At 47.7% G+C, this 19,471-nt stretch overlaps 1 pseudogene; it reads right to left on the bottom strand.

The window, feature by feature from the left end:
- The window catches only part of LOC141307461 (scavenger receptor cysteine-rich domain-containing protein DMBT1-like), a 57,850-nt pseudogene extending 38,806 nt beyond the window's left edge, over positions 1-19,044 (bottom strand).
- Between the last annotated feature and the right edge of the window lie 427 nt (positions 19,045-19,471).

The raw sequence follows: 19,471 nt of genomic DNA, 5'->3' as shown, positions 1-19,471 counted from the left end.
CACACCCTCCACCACAATTATACATTTCATACTTAAACTGATAAACACTCAACCCTCTCACGAAGACAAGACTAATTGGAGACTGTGCTTAAGTTCCCTTTCTAGCCAGCTCTGTCACCTAACCCATTTCATGTCCACTGTAGTTCAGGCTTATTGGTCCACATCCTGTTAGTATACACGGACTGATGTGCATGTAAAAGCTGTCTCCTCCCTCTGAGTTGATCAAAACTGCATATGTGGGAATAAACCTGTTCAAACTGATACATCTCTCTGTGGTGTTTTAACCGACACCCCTGGTTCACTGCGATTCAAGCTAGCCCTAACAGTATCAGGTAGCTCTTCGCTACATTTTGTGGTCCTTCGAGCCGGATCGTAGTTGTGCTGGGAGTATGCAACAGAGTGATGAAGCATCGTGGGCCCCCTCCACTCGACCAAAACGTCAGTTGAGACAGCCATCCTATCTGAAGGATTATGAGGTCAGTGCAGTGAGACCGAGGACACGTGGACCATCATGTGCCAGCCCGGCACCACCCCTGCCTAGAGAGGAAGATCAGGGATCACAGCCTCATGTAACATGGAGTACACATGACGATTATTTACCGAGCTTAGAGGAGAGCTACGACGAAACCAGCCAAGGATGGCGACGTACCCCACCGACCTACACTGAGGAGGGAGCTGAGCCAAGCTGGCTACACAGTAAGAGTGTGCAGTACAGTTCCGCCTCACCTTATGACACTAGAAGTGAATGGCGTGAGCTATCAACCTCAGCCAGTGGGGAAAGAGCAATGCAGCATGATCAGGTCTTAGAGCATTGGCCAATGCCTCCCATTCTATCACCAGATGATTCAAGAGTGCCAGAGGAAGAGGATGGAGATGATGAGCTGCCTCCTCCGCCATGGCCTGCTTCTGACTACCCTCCCAGGTCAGCAGCTGTCGATGGGCATCGAGTGGTCATTGCAATAGACCAAATGATGAGCGAGTTACAACTCATGAGGGACAGTATGACGTCCAGCATTACGTCCCACACTCGTCCACATTCAACACCTCGGAACTTGAATCCCCCTCTGCCTAGACGAGGTCCTGAACAGTCTGATGTCTGGTCCCCAATCTCGAGACCAATACTCCGTCCGCCAATACCACGACCGCAGCCCAGAATGTATCACACCGATGCGGGGTCCTCAACTCAGCACTCAGCCAGGCCTGATATGAGCCGACCCTATTCCGCCCGAGATGGGCACTTCTCGCCAGTATCTGCGGCTCAGGGAGTAGGGGACTATAGGGGGCCAACTCCGAAAATTCCTCTGTTTGTCCGGAACGACCCAATGGAGTTCTCTCGGCTAAAATTAGCACTGTCAAATCTGCTACCTGCAGATGCTCCAGAGCTCTTCAAGTATCAGATTCTGGTAGATCATGTAAAACTTGAAGAGGCCTGTCTCATTGCTGATTCTCTTATTAACTCCCCTAGGCCATACACGGACACCATGGCGGCCTTAAACGAGAAGTTTGGTCAGCCACACCATGTAGCCTTGAAGCGGATTGCTGCTGTGATGGATTCGCCTGAGATTAAGAGAGGAGATATAGCAGCCTTTGAGAGGTTTTCCTTGCATGTACAGTCACTTGTAGGTATGCTACAGACGCTAGGCCCAGATGGAGACGTCGAGCTGAAATGTGGCTCACATGTGGCCCGTCTCCTCACCAAACTTCCAATCGAGCTGAGAGCGAACTTCAGGCGTCAGATGTTCCACCGTCCTGGACACACTCATACGCTACTCGACCTGGCGGAATGGCTTCGATATGAGTCATGGTGCCAAGGTTATGACAATCCTTCAGACATCCGAACTCCAGGCCCGTCCGGCTACCGAGCTGAGAAACGATGGAGCAAGCCCATAGCTACGGTTCTACATGGGACAGAGAGCTATACATCCAACCAAGCAACCAGACGAGAAGGTCAAAGTTCCTCCGCACCAGGACGGAAGGGAAGGGTAAAACCGTACTGTCCGTATTGTGAGGGTACAGAGCATTTCCTCAACAAGTGTCCTGCTATTCAGAAATTGACCCGAGAGGAGGTCATAGAGTGGATCAAAGTCAACAAGAGGTGCTGGAGATGTGGGAGAGCCCATCAAGCAGCCCAATGTGACCTCAAGAAGCTCTGTGATGTGTGCCAAGGGAAGCATCTAAGGGTACTGCATGATGCCAATGTACGCCCCAAGGCTGAGCAACCGAAAGCTGAAAGCTGTCTGGTAAGCACCAGTACAGAAGTCCTTTACCTGGACAGACCATCATCCCATTCGCGCGTTCTCTTAAAGGTTGTTAGAGTTCTTCTGCGAAACAAAGACAGGACACTAGACACTTATGCGATTTTGGATGATGGATCAGAGCGAACAATGCTCCTCCCCGAAGCAGTTGAGAAACTGGGACTGCATAAGAAGCCCGAAGAACTCGCTCTCCGCACAATTCGACAGGAAGTCCAAACCCTGAAGGGAGCCGCTGTCTCGTTCAGAATCTCATCACCGACTAATCCCAAGAGAATCTTCCGTATTGCAGAGGCCTTTACCTCAGAACGTTTGAGTCTTGCGGACCACTCCTACCCCATCGCCAACTTAAAGAGGAGGTACAAGCACCTGGCAGACCTCCCCCTTGAGCCATTTGAACACGCCAAGCCGCTCGTGTTGATAGGTGCAGATTACCCCCATTTACTTACCCCTGTTGAACCGGTGAGACTGGGACCTCCGGGGGGACCGGCAGCCATTCGCACAAGACTGGGATGGACACTTCAGGGACCTGCGCATCTTACCCAATGGGCCTTAGGTACCCGTCAGTGCCTCTTCACAAGTGTCTCATCTCAGATGACAGAGCTGATGCAAAACGTGGAAAAGCTCTGGAAGACGGACATCCTGCCATATCAGAGTAACAAACTAGCTGTGCGGTCGAAGCAGGATAAGGAAGCGCTGGAGCTCCTGGAGGCCAGGACGAGGCGAGTACAGGTTGGTGACATCCTTAGATATGCCACGCCCTTACTTAGAAAGCAAGGCGTCCCCCCCCTCAGAGCTCCCAAAGAAGCCGTCCTACCCAGTCTCAGGAGTCTAGAGAGACGCTTAGCCCGAGACCCTCTCCAAGCTGAAGAGTACTGCGGAGCAATTCGGAAGCTGGTGGAAGCAGGAGCGGTCAGAAGAATCGGCCCAAACGAAGCCTCAACCACTGATGAGTCGTGGTACATACCGCACCATTTGGTGAGTCATAACGGGAAGAATCGTTTAGTCTTCAATTGCTCTTTCCAATTCCAGGGTCGAAGCCTTAATGACTCCCTCCTTCCCGGACCAACACTGGGGGCCTCTCTGCTGGGAGTTTTATTGCGTTTCAGGGAACATGCGGTGGCAGTCAGTGGAGACATCAGAGGCATGTTCCACCAGGTCCAGCTCTTGCCAGAGGACCAGCCGCTCCTCAGGTTCATATGGAGGGACATGAAGCGTGATAACCCACCTGACGTCTTCCAGTGGCAGGTCCTACCCTTTGGCACTGCGTGCTCACCGTGCTGTGCCACCTTTGCCCTCCAGAGGCATGCAAGAGAGCATGGTGGGCCAGGAGAAGGAGTTCAGCACTCTGTGGAGCGCTGTTTTTACGTGGATAACTGCCTCCAGAGTGTGCATACTGAGAATGAGGCTAAAGAATTGGTGGACCGGCTCAGGATGGTACTAGCTTCAGGAGGGTTTGAGCTCAGACAGTGGGCCTGTAACATACCAGATGTACTCCGGCATCTACCTGGGGAGGCGAGATCTGATAGCATGGAGCAGTGGCTTTCACATGATGAACCGGGCATGTCGGAACCAGCCCTTGGTCTCAGCTGGCACTGGGGATCGGACACCTTAAGCTACAAGAGCAGACCTCTGGAGTATGGAGCTTTGACAATGAGAAATGTCTATAAGGTACTGGCCCGACAATATGACCCCCTGGGGTTCATTTCACCTTACACGACACGTGCCAGGCTTATCGTCCAGAGCATGTGGGACAAGCCTCGTGATTGGGATGACCCATGTATTCCCCAAGATCTGCAGAAGTCATGGAAGGAATGGGAATCCGAGTTACACCTGCTGCCACACCTCTCCTTGCCCCGATCCTATGCTCCAGGCCTTACTGAACAGATGGTTGTTTCCAGGCAGATCCATGTTTTCAGCGACGCGTCCGAACGGATTTATGGCGCAGTTTCCTACCTCAGAACTGAAGACGTCCAGGGACAAGTGCATCTAGCATTCCTTGCAGCTAGGTCCAGGGTAGCGCCCCGGCGGCAACATTCCATTCCCCGCCTCGAGCTTTGCGGTGCGTTGACTGCTGCCCAATTGGCAACGACGATCAAAAGAGAGCTAACGGTGAAGACAGATAAGACCATCCTTTGGAGTGACTCAACGACAGTGTTAACCTGGTTGCAGTCTGAGTCATGCCGTTTCAAGGTCTTCGTGGGCACCCGTGTTGCGGAGATCCAGGAGCTTACGACAGAGTGTACCTGGCGCTATGTTGACTCCGTGCAGAACCCGGCCGATGATGTTACTCGGGGGAAGACCTTGGCAGAATTAGCCCTACCTAATCGTTGGAGCCAAGGGCCCTCTTTCCTCCTCAAGGGACCTACTGAATGGCCAGTCTCACCTGGAGCAACCCCAGAACAGGATATCACAGAGTATAAGAAGACAGCTTTGTGTGGAGTGATATCCCGAGCAGACAGACAGGAGGCTCACGAAGGGCAGCCGTACCTGTCTTGGAAGAATATGGTCGAAGCCGAAGTGCGGGAGATGCATGGGGCGGCAGACCAAGATGAACCCTTGACCGCGGAGGACTATCGACAGGCGGAGATGACAATCTTCAAAAGAGTCCAATTTGAATGCTTTCCAGAAGATTTGCGTCATCTTAGAGCAGGAAAGGCTGTACTTCGTAGTAGTCGTCTCCTTACCCTATCCCCGGAGCTTGACTCTAGTGAGGGAGTTATACGGGTGGGAGGGAGGCTCAGACGTGCTGAATGGCTAGACCCCGCCTTTAAGCATCCCATTGTCCTGGACCCCGCACATCCCGCGACAAAACTCCTTATCCAGGACTATGATGCTCGCCTCTGTCATCCGGGCCCTGAACGTGTATTTGCCGAGATGCGACGGATTTTTTGGATCCTCCGTGGAAGGGAGGCCATAAGGAGGGTGCAACACCAATGTCAGGAGTGTCGACGATGGAAATCTAAGCCATCGGTCCCAAAGATGGCAGATCTTCCCGTGGCTCGTCTGCGCCTATACAAGCCAGCATTCTATTCCACTGGCGTCGATTGCTTCGGACCCTTCCAAGTGAAGCTAGGACGACGCTCAGAGAAAAGATGGGGCATTATCTATAAATGTCTTACCACTCGGGCTGTGCACCTGGACCTCCTGCACACTATGGATTCCGACTCCTTCTTGATGAGCCTCAGACGGTTCATCGCCCGCCGTGGGAGTCCAGCAGAGCTCTATTCAGACCAGGGCACAAACTTTAAAGGAGGCGAGAAAGAGCTCAGGGAATGGTTCAACAGCATGTCCTCTGACCTCAAACAACTCCTGGCCCAGCAGAAGATTGATTTCCGCTTTAATCCCCCGGCAGCTCCTCACTTTGGGGGTACGTGGGAGAGGGAGATCAAGTCTGTTAAGACGGCACTGCATACTGTAATTGGAGTCGAACCTGTCACTGAGGAAGTACTGCATACAGTTCTGCTAGAGGTCGAGGCTATACTGAATTCCAAATCGCTGGGTTACTCCTCCTCCAGTGTTGCTGACTTAGATGCTGTGACTCCTAATGTCCTCTTGATGGGGCGGCTGGATGGAGCGCTACCACCCGTGGTGTACCCTAGGAGTGAGGGACTGAGTCGGCGAAGATGGCGCCACTGCCAAGTCCTAGCAGATCACTTCTGGGCGAGATTCATCAGGTGCTATCTGCCCACCCTTCAGTGCAGACAAAAGTGGCATGGCACCCCCACGGATTTGACAGTAGGTTCAGTAGTCCTGCTGATGGACCCCCAGTTTCCACGAGCACTCTGGCCAGTAGGCAAAGTGGTTAAAGTACATCCCAGTGTGGATGGACATGTACGATCCGTAGATGTACAAGTTAAGGACAAAGTCTACACTCGGCCCGTTGCTCGTCTTATTACTCTTCCAGTCATACCAGATGCTGAAGAGAACAAGGAATGTCCGTCAACGGCTCCAGGTGATGAATAAGCCTTTTCCAGGAACAAATTGCACACAATTTGGGGGCGGCTGTGCAAAAGGCGATAGAGAGAATGTCAGAGCGCAGTCACGCAAGCCAAATAAGGACTCTTATTATGAAAGCGCGCATAGCGCAGATGAGAGGAAGAGACGCTATTCATTATACACAGTTCGTCAGACTGCCTCAGTCACTGCTCACGATCGGGTTTTCTGCATAACGGGCGTTGGAGACGGGCATCTAGTTAATATCAGACCCATTTGAATGTATCTTGTGTTGTGTGCGTCCTATATGAGTGAGTACAAATAATCAGTAACAGATTGATGCTTGCTTCATCAGTGACGCAGTTGTTAGCTTTTCAATGCTGCATGATAATGCTGTCATTTACGTGCTGTTTTTGTAACATCTCTGTTGTATTACAATGTTCTAAGTTATAATGTTTATAATGCTATAAGTCATGTGGATAAATAATGAGTGTAGATGCACTATATTCAAAGTTATACATTGTTACTGTTAGAGGGGAGCAGCCTATAGCTGTATAATAATACTTGTAATGGTGGTTTAATTATAATCTTGCTTTGTTTCTTTCAGAGAAACCACACACCCTCCACCACAATTATACATTTCATACTTAAACTGATAAACACTCAACCCTCTCACGAAGACAAGACTAATTGGAGACTGTGCTTAAGTTCCCTTTCTAGCCAGCTCTGTCACCTAACCCATTTCATGTCCACTGTAGTTCAGGCTTATTGGTCCACATCCTGTTAGTATACACGGACTGATGTGCATGTAAAAGCTGTCTCCTCCCTCTGAGTTGATCAAAACTGCATATGTGGGAATAAACCTGTTCAAACTGATACATCTCTCTGTGGTGTTTTAACCGACACCCCTGGTTCACTGCGATTCAAGCTAGCCCTAACAGTATCAGGTAGCTCTTCGCTACACAAATGGACACCTAAATTGTGCTAAGAGAACTTATGAGCAACTAATCATTTCTATGCACAACTATCATTTATGTAACCCACACATTTGCCTATTATGTTTTATTCATTTATTGTGTATGTCCTTTTTGATAACTATTGAATAGTTTAATGGTTTATATTGGTGTTTGGTATGCTTGAACTCGAAATTGCATTCTTGAAATGTTTCTGTAATTCAATTCTTTGTAAAATGTATTATAGTCTTGCTATAGAAATCATGTCCAAACTTAACTCTGCAAAGAGCGGGAAATTCAGGACCACGGGCCTGATAAGATAACATTGTGATTTATGTTTTGGGAGGAAAAACTAACAGTACTCCAAGTTATGACAATGTTTCAATTGGTCAAGACACCATTTGGGATGTGTCCAAAAGCTGAGTTTAAATACTCAGGACACCATCAAATCACGCTCTTACTCTCTTACTCTTTGCGCTTCGTGCCGCTGCGTTTCGACGCCTCTGTTAGCGTTCTTTGTGAACGCTCCCTGGCCTGCATGCCAGATGCTCCTCTAAAGGAAACATGAGGAGATCGTTACACTTATGTCTTTTACTTTAATTCTTTTATTTCTTTCCGTTGAGAGTTTCGTGTTCTAGTTAAGTTTTGCCACAATCCATGACCCAAACGCCTGTGCTGACCTGAACTCTAACCAGCGCACAACTCCGCATCTCCAGCCAACGCCCAAGAAGACATCACATGGAACGACCACCAACCAATCAGCAACCTCGGGATAACCCCTTTCTGGAACGATGCAACGAAAGGAATTCCCTTAACACAAAGGCAACGCAAGTACAACCTCCAGATTAGCTGAACTGGTGCATTTGATATAAAGTTTAATAACCTCATTGAGAGACTCAATACGAGAGTTAAAGCAAGTGATTGATAGTTATTCAGGTCTAAGAAATTGCACATATTGCTAACTTGGGACTTCATATTTTCATTCCTTTAAACTCATTCTTTCCTCACTTTCTCTTTCTGCAACCTGTGTGAATGCGTGTGCTTATGTGTTAGACTAGTTTGTATGTTTTAGGTTTATCCAATAAAATCTTATTTTTATTAGAAAAGATAAGTATCTTGGGTTTCATGCGTACAAGTTAATGTCTTAAACTGTCGATCTTGCTACTGTGCTGATATATAGTGTTAACACCCTATTCTGGATAGTAATATCCATTGCAGAGTTACTCGGCTCGTTCTATGAATCACACGCAGACTCTGAATAGCCGTAAAACAGCGACTATGTTCAAATTCCCTATTGAATCATATTCGATTCCCTTTGAGCTAAATTTAAAATGTAATAACCCTACATTACCATTCTGAAACATCCCGTTGAGTATCACAAGCCACAGCAGGCTACAGCATACATGACACTAGTGACCTGTGGTTGGCCTGGCTGTGCATCACTCAGAAAACAACAGGCCAATCAGAAGAGAGGCTCATGAATATTAATTAGATGGGCCAAAATCGACCTGTTCTTGAAAGAGCTCCTAAAAGAGGAGCTGTAAAAATATATTGAGATGGTTTTTGGCACTTATACTGCAAATATATATTCTTAAGGACATCAACAGCTAAAATAAACCTCCAAAAAGGTGTACAATATGGGACCTTTAAAGTGTTCTGTACTATTGACATTGACATAGTCCTGGTGTGAATCATCTGTTTCCACACTGACTTTTCACTCTGCTAAACTCATTTATCACTCACTTTCTCTCATCCTGCAACTTGTGTGAATGTGTAAATGTGTGTATCTATGTGCTAGACTTTATATGTCTTAGATTTGTCCAGTAAAGTCTTATTTATACTGAAAAGATAAGTTTCTTGTGTTTTGTGCTTACAAGTTAATGCCTTAAACTGTGACCTTGTTACCATGCTAATAAATTGTGTTTTCACTATTTGTTAATATCCATTGCAGAGTTGATGTTATATGGCTCCTTCAATAAATTTTGTCACCTCTTTTTAGCTTTTTTTTGTTTGCCTGCATGCCTGCTGCTCCTCTACCAACAAGAAGAGATAAGCCATCTCATCTCATCACACTTTACTTTTCACACTCTTTTTTTTTACTTTCCGTTGAGAGTTTCATTTTTTAAATTGTTTCACCACAAAGCCATGTCCCAGACATTGTCTGTGCCCACCAAAAAACTTCAACCAGCACACACAACTTTTGCAACCAGCCTTCAGCCAGCACCCAACGACTGGTTTCCCCAAGACGTCACTAGATCTCCAGTGAATCAACCACCTAGGAAAACCCTTTCAGCAAGACAACAAAGGGAATTCCCTAACACCATACTTTTGATAATATCAGTTGCAAGACTGATACGTTCAATTCATTGAGCAGTGTAGACAGTCTGAATCACTGATTAAGTGCTGAACTAATAGACAGGTGCTAAGATGCTAAAATGTTGCTGCGTTATTGTTGGATCAATATCTTCGCCTAAAAGTCTGACACCTGCCAAAGCTGCCATAATGCATTTCATCAGTTTGAAGCTTTATTAAGTATCTTAGTCTTAGTCTTAGTTCCTCCCGCGCATCTGGGCGCATTGGGCAACAAGCGATCTCCATCGGTCTCTGTCAGCGGCGGCGTTCTCGGTGTCTTGCTGTGTCAGATTTAAAACTTGGAGGTCTTCGACGAAGGTCGACCTCCATGTCTTCTGCGGTCTTCCTCTCTTTCTCTTGCCACCAGCTGGCGTCCACTGCATCGCAATCTTGGGGAAGCGATGTACAGTGAGGCGAAGAGCATGCCCCGCGAGCTTCAGACGTCTCTCCGTAACGACCTCCTCCAGCCTCTGACAACAACTGCGCCTTAGGACTTCGTCGTTAGTGACGTGATCGTGGTTTGAGATTCTCAATATTCTCCGCAGACATTTTTGATGGAAGGTATTGATCTTCTGGGTGATGCTCCTGGTAGCCTTCCAAGTCTCGCTGGCGTAAATGGCGGTGAGAACAACGATAGAGGTGTACAGTCTGATCTTTACAGCAGTGCTAATTGAGGATGATGACCAGACTTTGGACATCCGTTGAAAGACACCGGATGCCTTGCCAATCCTGCAGAGAACGTCTCGTTCAGTGTCCCCGTCACCTGAAATGATGCTGCCAAGGTATGTAAATTCTTTGACCTCTTCAACGGTTTTCTGTCAAATCGCGATTGAAACTGTTGCTTGCTTACTGGTTTGCATCACCTTTGTCTTGCCCTCGTTAATTCTCAGACCGATTTTCTTGCTGCTTCATCGAGACTGTTAGTCATCTCCTGCATGACTGCTTCTGCGTTCGCTATCAGTGCTATGTCGTCGGCGAAATCCAGGTCTGCCAGGCGGGCCTAGTCTGTCCAGAAAATACCCATGTGTGGAAGCGCTACCGCAGACAATAAAAACGGCACAGCTGACACTGCAGCACCAATGGCAGGAAGCTGTGAGGCTGAGAGAGACACATGTGTTTGAGTTAAACTTTCATTACCAGCAGTTCAGCTTGTATTTAGACTCTTAAACATCAGTACCTGTGATAGTGATGAGCAGCAGTTCAGAGGCAGATGAACAGAAGGAGCGTGAGGAGATACTGACTTCATAAACACAACTGTAGTTTCCCTCATGTGAATTGACCTGGTGTGATCTCATGTCATGTGATCTCAGATCTAACAGATTACATTGAAGAAAGTACAATGTGATTAAAATCTTGTTTTTTGACATGCTGTAAGTTGTATATGTTTGAAATTTTTGGGCCCCTATTATTTTCAGATGTTTTCTTATAATTATTATTAATTGAAACCGAACACTTAAGGTTTAAGTTGTTTTAGTTGCTGTAGTGCTATTTTTATTACAAGCAAATAGCACATTTTCAAAACACTTAGCTCTAATTTTTTAGAGAACCAGTAAGCTAGTAAAAATATTTAGAAAATAATGTATTAAAGGTGAACAGCAAAAGCATAATTTAAAACATATGTAGTTCCCTTCCGGGAACTCGACACTGCGTCATCAACGCTTTGGGGAATGCCATTGGCGAACCATGCTCTGAATCAGTCTACAACCAATAGAACGACGGGAGTGACGTCACCGCCGCGGTGACGTAAGCGACCAGGAAGTATATAAGCACGTGCGTTTCAAACCGGCGTCAGCTTTTGTCATTCAGCGAAGCGCTCTATGTGGGTCTGTCTGGTTTTCATTGCTGTTTTTTGTGCCATTTTGCACAGCTTTTGTTTGAGCAATGTCTGCCAAAAGGGGAAAAAAATCTGATAGAAAAAGTTTTAGCAAAGCGGTTCAGCAGTCAGACGGTGTGTTCCTCCCTTCCAGCGATTCATCTTTGGTGGGGATACACACAGTCTGTGTGTTTTCTGCTTGGGAGCGGAGCACGCTCAGTCAGCCCTCGAGGGGGCTGGCTGTCCGCAGTGTGAACAACTTCCACTGCGGCTGCTCCATTCCCGGAGGGCTCTATTCGAGGAGGGAGCCTTCACCAGCGTTCCTCGCGGGTCTGGCCCTGCTTCTGCCGAGGCGGAGCGGCAGCTGCACTCGTGGGGTTCGCAGCTCGATCTGCTAGAGGGAATGGAGACGGGTGATCCCCTATCTCCTTCCTCACCTAGCGGATCGGTTGACCTTCTCCTAGATGCGGAAGCCCGCACTGCGGTTTCTTCCCCCCGGGAGGAGGGCTCAGCACTTCTCTTATCTTCCTCCGAGGAGGTTGATGTAGATAGTGTTGACACCCCCCAACCGCTTGCTAAATCCCCACAGTTTGAGGAGCTCCTGGAGGTGGTGACTCGTGCTGTAGCCAGGCTTAACATGAACTGGCCCGCCGAGCAAACTCATGAGCCGCAGAAAAGCAAGTTAGATGAGCGCTTTCTGCGGACACACAAACCACCTTTTCCCTGATCTCCACAGTGAGCTGTCGAGATCATGGGAGAAACCATTTTCAGCTCGTGTTTTCACCCCCTCCTCCGGTTACTACGGTAACGTGGGAGGGGTGGAGGAACACGGCTACAAGATGATGCCGAGGATCGAACAGACGCTTGCGAGCTATCTGTCGCCCGCCACGGCATCATCTTTGAAGGCTCCATCCTTGCCCACCAAGCCACTTAAAGTAAAATCAAGCTTGTTGGGTAAGGGGTACGTGGCAGTGGGTCAGGCTGGTTCATGTCTGCATACAATGTCCGTTTTGCAGGCATACCAGGCTGACCTGCAAAAAGATTTAGACGACGGCAGGGAGGTTAATGTTTCTGAGCTGAGGCGTACAGCAGATCTGGCTCTCCGCGCCACTAAGGAGACCGCCTGGGCTATTGGGCGGTCTATGGCAGTTAACGTTCAAGCATGTCGTGTCTCAAATCAGGTCCGAGGACTGGTTTGTCACGATAGATCTGAAAGATGCGTACTTCCATGTTTCCATCCTTCCTCAGCACAGGACGTTTCTCAGGTTCGCTTTCAGGGGCGAAGCTTACCAATACAGAGTTCTTTCTTTCGGCCTAGCACTCTCTCTCCGAACTTTCACAAAGTGTGTGGATGCTGCTCTGGCTCCTCTGCGACTCCAGGGCATCTGCATACTCAATTATATAGACGACTGGCTGATACTAGCCAGCTCAGAACAGTTAGCGGTTCAACATCGAGGTGTTGTTCTCGCTCACATGAAAGAGCTGGGGTTGAGACTCAACACCAAGAAGAGTGTACTATCTCCACTACAGAGAACCACTTATCTAGGTGTAATTTGGGATTCGACCATGATGCAGGCAAGAATGTCACCTGCTCGGATCGAGTCGATCCTTACTGCAGTAAATGCGGTCAAGCTAGGCCTGTCACTCACTGTAAAACAGTTTCAAGTACTGTTAGGTCTCATGGCAGCGGCAGCCAACGTAATACCTTTTGGCCTGCTGTACATGAGGCCGCTGCAGTGGTGGCTCAAGACCAAGGGATTCTCCCCGAGGGGAAATCCGTTCAGCAAGATCAAGGTCACGCGGCGATGCCTATGTGCCTTGAACATGTGGAAGAAACCTTGGTTTTTATCTCAGGGCCCGGTTCTGGGAGCTCCGTGTCAGTGCGTCTCGCTAGCGACAGATGCCTCCCTCACCGGGTGGGGAGCGGTCATGAGTGGCCGCTCGGCCTCCGGCCTGTGGACCGGTCATCACCTCTCGTGGCACATAAATTGCCTGGAGATGTTGGCGGTTTTCAAGGCCTTGAGGCACTTCCTCCCAGACCTGAGAAACCACCATGTGTTGGTCCGCACCGACAACACAGCAGTGGTATACTATATCAACCACCAGGGGGGTCTGCGTTCACGCCCCTTGTACAAGCTGGTGTACAATATCCTCCTGTGGTCCCAAGGGAAACTTCTCTCGCTGAGTGCAGTTCATATCCCTGGATATCTCAATGTGGGGGCAGACATCCTGTCGAGGCAGGGGCTGAGGCCCGGGGAATGGATGCTTCACCCGGAGGTAGTGAAGCAGATATGGAGAGTTTTTGGCCAGGCTCAGGTGGACCTCTTTGCGACTCGAGAGACATCGCAATGTCCCCTCTGGTACTCTCTAGTTTCTCCAGCTCCTCTTGGACTGGACGCCATGGTACAGACTTGGCCGAGGCTTCGTCTGTACGCTTTTCCCCCGATCGCTCTGCTCCCAGGAGTTCTAGAAAGAGTTCGCCGGTACGGAGTCAGCCTACTACTAGTAGCCCCATACTGGCCGGCCCGAGTATGGTTCTCGGACATCATTTCCCTCCTCGACGGCTCTCCGTGGGAGATTCCGATCAGGAGGGATCTCCTTTCTCAGGCCGGGGGCGCAATCAGCCACCCCCACCCAGAGAAGTGGAAATTATGGGTGTGGCCCCTGAGGGGGCACATCTCATAGATGATGGTCTCTCAACCGAGGTTGTTTAGACCATCCTTCATTCTAGAGCTCCCTCTTCAAGGAAACTTTATGGCCTTAAATGGAATGTTTTCACCTTATGGTGTAGAGAGAGACATGCTGACCCAGTTCACTGCCCGGTTGGTACAGTGCTGGAGTTCTTGCAGTCTCGCTTCTCCACAGGGTTAGCCCACTCCACCCTGAGGGTGTACGTGGCGGCTTTATCGGCCTACCACGCCCCGCTTGGTGGCCTGTCAGTGGGTAAGAACCCCCTGGTCACACGTTTCCTTCGCGGTGCACTCAGGTTGAGCCCTTGGGTGACACCTAGAATCCCCTCGTGGGACCTCGCTGTGGTGCTCGAAGCCCTCTCTCGGCCCCCATTTGAGCCTATAGAGGAGATTTCAGATCGTTTCCTTACAATTAAGACGGCATTGCTGTTGGCTCTTACTTCTCTGAGGAGAGTAGGAGACCTTCAGGCCCTTTCAGTGGCCCCTTCCTATATCGACTTTGCGCCCGGTTTGGCCAAAGCATTCCTCTACCCTAGAGATGAGTATGTACCGAAGGTCCCGACAGCAGTACCACAGCCGGTCATCCTACAGGCCTTTTACCCCCCTCCATTCGTGGAGAGCGACCATCGGAAGTATAACCGTATACGTCCACAGAGCTGCCCTGTGGCGAAAGTCAGAGCAATTATTTGTTTGTTATGGTCCCCCTAAGAGGGGCCTCCCTGCAACAAAGCCGACTATCAGTAGATGGATCATGGATGCCATATCTACTGCATATGAGTCCTCTGGCCTCCCATCACCAATGGGCATCAAGGCTCACTCAACTCGAGGCATGGCAGCCTCGAAAGGCTCTGCAAGCAGGTGTCCCTATTCAGGACATCTGCAGTGCAGCGGGTTGGTACACACCTTTGACCTTTGTTAGGTTTTACGAGTTAGACCTACGAGCCACTCCAGGCTCTTCTGTCCTAAGCTGACAACTACATTATCCCTCGTGAGCCTGAGGGCCGAGGTAGATGCTTCCTCTTGCACTGGGTGACTCCGAGGCAGAGATGTAATTCCACTCGCGTCCTGGCAGTTTTCCAGGCGGAGCCATTCCAGCGCCCTGGCCAAGGTTTCCAGGCGCTACTTGTGTCCCTCTTGTTCCGGGTGTGCCCCGACAAAGGACTAGTTTCTCCACGTGTGCCTGAGGGCCGAGGATGGTGTCTCCCTCTCTGGCTGGTGACCAGACTAGGGTGCATGACGCAAACCTTGTGGGCTCGAAGGCCGAGGTTTATATTCCCTCTTCGCCGGGTGCATCCCAGGCAGAGATGTAATACCGCTCGCGTCCTGGCAATCTTCCCAGGCGGAGCAACCTAGTGTTCTGGTAATTCCCCAGACACTACCTGTCCCTCTACGTCTGGCTGGTCCCCAGACAGAGGTGGACTCTCTCCTCGTGTGCCCGAGGGCCGAGGCGGATCATATCCCTCTTCGCTGGGAGCTTCCCAGGCAGAGATGTAATTCCACTTGCGTCCTGGCAACTTTTCCAGGCGGAGCCAGTCTAGTCCCTCTCGTGCTGGCTGTTCCCCAGACAGGGTTTGGACTACTTCTCCTCGTGCGCCTGAGGGCCGAGGTACACATTATTCTTCCTCTTGCGCTGCCCCCCCCCCCAGGCAGAGATATTATTCTGCTCGCCTCCTGGCAGTTTCCCAGGTGGAGCCCCTTAGTCCTCGTGAGCCATAGGGCCGAGGTATATGCCTTCTCCCTCTTGCTTTGGCATTTCTCCGGACAGAGGTGTAATATTTGTCGCGTCCTGGCATTATTCCCAGGTGGAGAACCTTCAGTGCTCCAGCAGATATGAGTATCTCCGGACACTGCCCTCTTATTCTGGGCTGGTTCCCCAGACAGAGAGGTTGTTCTGGCCTGATCCACCAGACCCAACGCTTCCTTTCCTTTCCCAGACAAACACCACTGGGCAGGAATTTGGAATTATGGGTAGTTGGTATATCGTTCCCCAAAGCGTTGATGACGCAGTGTCGAGTTCCCGGAAGGGAACGTCTCAGGTTACGTATGTAACCCTGGTTCCCTGAGGGAACGAGACACTGCGTCATGGACCATAATCCTCGCATTCCTGCCGCGCATCGCTTCGTTCACTGGAGCTGACGCCGGTTTGAAACGCACGTGCTTATATACTTCCTGGTCGCTTACGTCACCGCGCCGGTGACGTCACTCCCGTCGTTCTATTGGTTGTAGACTGATTCAGAGCGTGGTTCGCCAATGGCATTCCCCAAAGCGTTGATGACGCAGTGTCTCGTTCCCTCAGGGAACCAGGGTTACATAAGACGTTTTACCTAAGCAGACGACACCTGCATCTTCACCATGACTACAGTCATGTGTTCCAAATGAAGGATTCACTTCCTGAACATCCCACATCATCCAACCAGATTGGATCACTTCCCTGGCCAAAATGAGCACTGCCATGTGCACTCACAGCTCTTCCACATCCCATCTGTCTGCACACCACAGCAGCATCATTCATGTCCCAGTAGTCTTCACACACTGTCCCCCATTGGCCATCATAAAGAATTTCAACTCTTCCAGAGCAGTAATTTTTTCCATTCACCAGTCTGATACGATAATCTCCAAAAAATACATAACTTTATTAGAATCCAATTGCCATTTTACAACAGGCTAAACTTGCAGATTATTCAAAGCAGTTTGGTTTTGTCATGATGCAGCAAGATAAGATCTGTGTTTTAATAAGTGACTAACAGCTTGTTACTTACCAGTTACAGAAGTCAGAGCACTGGCTGTTGAGATGAAAAACGGATATTTAAAAAAAAATTGTAGACTTACAATTAGATATGATTTACCTAATAAAAACCTTTAAAAAAATAAAGATAGTATCAGACAGTATTGGCTGATATTGCTTTGAGATATATTGCCAAATATGACAGGGTGAGGTATAGTTTATAATTTATCATTAAATAGCTCATGACCAAAACGGCATAAAGAGTAGCAGACTTTTTTTTTTTTTTTTTACATAACACTAGTAACAACAGTCCACGAGACAAAACAATAATAATACTACACCAAAGAGCAGGAACATTAGTTCTAGGAACTACGGAAAAGGTTCCTTAAGTGCAAAAGGGTCTACTGTAAAAGGCTAGCTTTTTTTTTTTTTTTTTTTTTACTACAGCTTTTACATGGTTCTCTGGTCAGCCATAGGTTGGTGTTATACTTCTTTCTTCAAACTGTTTATAATCCCTTCATAAAGTGTAAAAGCTTTGGTGTCTAGATGAGCATGAGTATTTTTTTATAGTCACTGAGCCATGTGTTCGTTTTTTGCTTACTCAAAGTTGAAGGCTACTTGAGGCACACTCAGTAAAACCATTTACTTGTATATGCAATCGTCACACCAAGTCTGCCAAAATGCATTAACATTATCTGCTTTACAGCTTGTAAAACTATTTTTTGTAAAAACAAAAAACAAACAACAAAAAAAAAAAACAGTAGTAACAAATTCAAATTCCGCTGTAAAGCATCTCTAACAAACCGTTCAAGTGTCATTATACAGCTCAGGTCAGTTTTGATTTCATATAGTAAAAACAATAACTGTAAAACAACGACTGTATATACTGCATATGCATTAGTGTGTTAGAAGTTATATAGACTATATACAGTGTAGATAACTTTTTTTATTTTACTGTTTACTAAACAGGTCATTTTCAACAAGCAGTTAAAAGTTGTTTAGAGTAGTCAACTAGTTGGTGAATGCCTTTTTAAAGTCAGTCATGTCAACTAAAACATACACAGATAAATCAACGGCTATCATTTTAAAGTTAATTCCTGATAATCTAAGAAATGACGGCACAATGATAACTGTCTTAAGGATAAAATATTACTGTGCTATTAACATGGTGACATACAGTATCATTATGATATTTTTATCGTTAATCTCCGTCTTTTAATAAAATATAGCAAGTGCAAATGATCTGAAAACTAAATTTACCCAATATTAAAGTGAGAAGAGGTCTTGGCATTGCGATGCTTGCGTTCTGTCAAAATGCACATGAATGAAGAGGTTGCTTACTTACTTATGAGTGAGAAAAGCTGATGATTCTTTGGTAAGGAAGGAAATGTAGCCGCTTTTCCGTCGTCGTGCCTATCCGGGCAGATCCCCAGGCAAACTTCCATTTTAGTCTGTGGCGTTGCCTTGGTAATGCAAGTGTTAACATACGTTACTCCTGGATAACTCCCATCCTGTGGTTTAGCTCCAACTCTAATCTACAGCTAATCTAGATGTTAATAAATTTTATGAATTGCATGAAAATATTGTACAAGCATGTGAGCAGGAGAGGAGCTGGAAATGAAGTCTTATGAAACAGCGGGTGCAGGGTTAGGCATTTTTGAGTCTAGGACAAGCGATGTACGAGCTACGGCCACCTTTAGGCCGATTGGGGTGAGACTTTGTCAGAATGTCCCCTCGCTTAGCTCTACCTTCTGGCCAAGTTTCAGCTCACTAGGCCTTATGGTTTGGTCTGCACAATCAGTTTTAACGGAGAAAATATAATAATAATAAAAAAATTCTAACAGATACAATAGGGTTTCAACACTCCATGCTCGAACTCCTAAATATAAATTATATGTGCCTTTTTAATTGCTACAAAACAAACAGTGTTCCAACCAATCAGCGTCAGGGGGTTGGTGTTGTGGACTTTCGCTCCGCCTCCCTCACATCCCTGCACCAGTAGGAAAGTCCACAACACCAAACCCCTGACGCTGATTGGTTGGAACACTGTTTGTTTATGTGTGGAAAGGTTGGTAGTGCCGATTGTTTTTTTGGCATATCTCGGACCCTAGGCTGACCAGAGAGACGCGGTTTTTTCACAGACAATTTATGGGGCAGGCAGCGAGCGGATCGTGATGAAAGGTCAGCTGAATTTGACACTTTATGTTTCAGGCTAGAAATCGCTGATACAACCTTTAACTGATTCTATTTGGTTAATAACAGCTGCAGTACCTTCACAAAGCAGAGAGATGGTGCTGAGAAACCCTTTCTCTACATCATTCATCTCCAGTGGCAGGAGAGAGTTTGGCTGTATCCGAAATCGCCCCCTATTCACTATTCCCTACATTAGTCCACTCGTACAGTTCACTTGAAGGAGTGAATGAAAACGGGTGAGTGAATTCGGACACTAAGTGCACCGGAAGGACTACTGCTTTTGTATAGCATTGCTAACTGTTTAACAATCATTTAAAACGGACAGTTTGAGTAGTAAGATTAAACGATTTATCTTGAACTATGTCAGGGAATTTGCGTATAAACCCTGGTTAAACAATTTAATAATCAATTTACAACGAATTTGTACCTGTGTAAAATGAATGGATGGATGGATGATTCAGCTGCGGGCGCCATCGTCTGGCGAGACGCGGGAATTCAGTCGGCGCGCGACTCTCACAGTGCATTATGGGTTATCTCTACTGTTGAGCGTACATCGG

Source organism: Garra rufa, chromosome 1 (genome assembly GCF_049309525.1).
Source record: "Garra rufa chromosome 1, GarRuf1.0, whole genome shotgun sequence".
Classification (NCBI taxonomy): domain Eukaryota; kingdom Metazoa; phylum Chordata; class Actinopteri; order Cypriniformes; family Cyprinidae; genus Garra; species Garra rufa.
This window is presented reverse-complemented; position numbering and strand designations above follow the sequence as displayed.